The sequence below is a fragment of the Symphalangus syndactylus genome, chromosome 10, assembly GCF_028878055.3.
Source record: "Symphalangus syndactylus isolate Jambi chromosome 10, NHGRI_mSymSyn1-v2.1_pri, whole genome shotgun sequence".
Lineage (NCBI taxonomy): Eukaryota > Metazoa > Chordata > Mammalia > Primates > Hylobatidae > Symphalangus > Symphalangus syndactylus.
Genome location: NC_072432.2, coordinates 22,954,020 through 22,957,375, shown reverse-complemented (window position 1 = coordinate 22,957,375; position 3,356 = coordinate 22,954,020). Strand labels below are relative to the sequence as shown.

General features: G+C 42.2%; 1 pseudogene; it reads right to left on the bottom strand.

The window, feature by feature from the left end:
* Nucleotides 1-1,279: 1,279 nt before the first annotated feature.
* On the bottom strand, nucleotides 1,280-2,641 carry LOC129491962 (pre-mRNA-splicing factor 38A-like; annotated as a pseudogene).
* Between the last annotated feature and the right edge of the window lie 715 nt (nucleotides 2,642-3,356).

The window sequence follows — 3,356 nt, the reverse complement described above, 5'->3', positions numbered from 1 at the left end:
ATACATAAAATACATAAACATTCTGGGGAGTCTGATTGACAGATTACACAATTACTTAAACATTGTCAACTCTGGCCTAGATTGCTATGTTAAACTCTGGTCCCTATCTCCAACTTCATGGGCTTATGTTTTTAGCTATACCATAGCTGTCTCAAATTAAACTTGTTAAACTAATGCATCATTTTCATTACTACCACAATCTTCTAATTCTCTGCCCCTCTAAAAGCCATCTCTTCCTGCTGTATTTTCTGACTTTGTGAATGGTACTATTGTCTAGCAATTTAGGTCAAAACCATGACTGGTATTAGATACTTTCCTCTCCATCAAATCTTTTTCAATCCTGTTACCCTACTGCTACTGACTAGGCCTGGATAATGTCAATGCTTATATGATAAAGGCTGGATACCTTAACCTGGATTTCAAGCTTGTGGGCAAGAACAAATGAACTATGAAAAAATGGGCTGTATAAAGGGTATTAAGTGCCGCTCTCTGTTGAACTGTTTGATGAAACTGGCTTTGATGATCCAGAAGAAGCCTTACATTTGAATGCATTCTGTTCTTTCGAAACTGCTGCTAACCAGTTTTCATGTTTATTACCACTCGCTGCTGCTGGAAAAAAGTTAGGAGCTACTGTGTTTTACTCATTTGGTCTTTGAATAATAGCAGCAGCAGAAATCCCAGGATTCTCAAAGCAGTTCCAACCACAACAAACCAAAAACTAAGCTACAGATAAATGGGAAACAGGGTGTCCGGTTTAATAAACAGGGAAAGGGTTATCAGGTGTCCACATCCTTTCCTTGTCATTCGTATCCCCAACCTCCAGATCCTTTCTACTCTCATAAGTTTGAATACAGTCAAGGTTAGTTGGGTCAAAAACTAATGTTGATTATGATTAAAAAGAGATACAAAACTCAGCACTTCCTTCATTAAAAATAAAGGTGGAGAAACTTGATAAGAAAAAAAGTAAAATATTCTTTTTTTTTTTTTTTTTTTGAGATGGAATCTCACTCTGTCACCCAGGCTGGAGTACAGTGGCCTGATCTCGGCTCATTGCAACCTCTGCCTCCCGGGTTCCAGTGATTCTCCTGCCTCGGCCTCCAGAGTAGCTGGTACTACAGGCGTCCGCCACCATGCCTGGCTAATTTTTGTATTTTTAGTAGAGACGGGGTTTCACCATATTGGCCAGGCTGGTCTCAAACTCCTGACCTTGTGATCCGTCCACCTCAGCCTCCCAAAGTGCTGGGATTACAGGCGTGAGCCACCGCGCCCGGCCAAAAAACTAAAATATTCTTATAGCTACCTGGGGGAGACCTTAATCCTTCCACATAGACAGATATCCTTATATCCACAGCAGGCCAGGTGGACTAAAACCAAACTGAGTCCATTACTCATTCCCTCACCGGCTCTTCTTGTGGCTCTTCTTAGACCTTTCGGGAGACTTTGAGTGGCTCTTGTGTCTCTGACTACGGTGATGACCTAGGGACTTGGCACGGGATCCGTGCCGCCGATCTTGGGACTTGCTGCGGTGACGTCTTGGACTCTTGCTCCGATGCCTTTCTCGGCGCCAGGAGGGACTTCTCCTTTTGGGAGATCGAGTCCGCCTTCTGGGAGACTGACTCCTACTCCTTCTGTAGCGCAGTGTGGGAGAGCGACGGGGCTTGTCCAAGTCTCCGTAGCTTCTCCAGCGGTGATCAGGTGATGGCACTCTTTCCAACTTCTCATCCTCCTCTTCTTCCTTTTCACTGGACTCCACATCATCCATGTCCTCTTCCAGAGCACTAACTCGAGGCCCCAGTTGCTCAGTTTCTTCTAATACATAGTGTTTCTGTAGCCGGGGCAGAATGATATCACAGACTGTCTCACTGTGCAATAGTTCATCAATAAACTCCGGGCGCGGTGGCTCACGCTTGTAATCCCAGCACTTTGGGAGGCCGAGGTGGGCGGATCACGAGGTCAGGAGATCGAGACCACGGTGAAACCCCGTCTCTACTAAAAATACAAAAAAATTAGCCGGGCGTGGTGGCGGGTGCCTGTAGTCCCAGCTACTCGGAGAGGCTGAGGCAGGAGAATGGCGTGAACCCGGGAGGCGGAGCTTGCAGTGAGCCGAGATCAGGCCACTGCATTCCAGCCTGGGTGACAGAGCAAGACTCCGTCTCAAAAAAAAAAAAAAAAATAAAAAAAATAAAAAAAAAATAAACTCATCAACATGCATCCATTCAAACTCCTCATTTCCGTTCTGGCTCTTGATTTTTCAATAGTCATTGTACAAAGACTCCAAGTACTTGTAGCAATCAATTGCAGGGCCTGTCAGCCTCATGTAAAATGGCCCCAGCATGCAGACATACTTGAAATCTTCACTTTTGATAAACTCTACAGTGATATCCTTCTCGGGTGGAATTTGAATTTGAAGCATCTTCAAGGTTTAACACAGAAAGGGTGTTGGTTTTATGTTGCCACCATAGAGACCACCCACAAACCTTAACTCCACGGCTTTATTGACTACAGGTTCAGCCGTAAGGCCAAAGCACTCCTCTTTCCACAACTTGGACTCATAGATTCGTGTTCAAACGATCTTCTCCACCAGATACTGAGGGTTAGTTCTGTGGATGCTGTGTGCATCCTTCACTGTATGGTTAGCCATTTTAGAATCTTTTATGTATAGTATTAATTGAAGAATATAAAAATTTTATAGCTTTCTCAAATGAAGAGTTCCTTAATCAGAATATGATGAAATAGTTTCATTCAGAAACGCTTCATTAATCTGCCATTGTTAGGAATGAGATGATTTTTCAAAAAATTTAAGCTCATTATCCTAAGTCCCTTTTTAAAAAAAATGAGATGTAAGTCTCTTTCATCCTCAATGGTATGAAAAATATGGATTATAAATTATCTTCTATCATTTCTAATCTGAAAAAAACAGATGACCAAGTTGCTTAGAATTGATTGAAGTCAAATGGTTCAGCTGTTGTGGTTTCGGATGAGTCAAGTTCACTGGTTTTAATGGGAACACTGATGCCTCTACAGGCTGTTCAGAAAGGACAGAATTCAAACAATACAGAAGAACACAGGGTAAAACAATGTCAGCGCCTCTTCAGTTATTCCCTTTGCCCAATACTTAGGGCATTAATAAAACTTTGGTGTCCTTTTAAATCTTTATAAAACACCCATTCATTCTTTCCCTTTACACACACACACACACACACACACACACACAGAGGGATAAATATATGGAAATGATCTATAAATATTTTGTGACTTTGCTATTTTGCTTGAACAGCTTCTTGGAGATTTGTGTGCGTATGTATGTATATGTACATGCTTTTTCATAATATATACTTCTCTACTGATGGGCATTT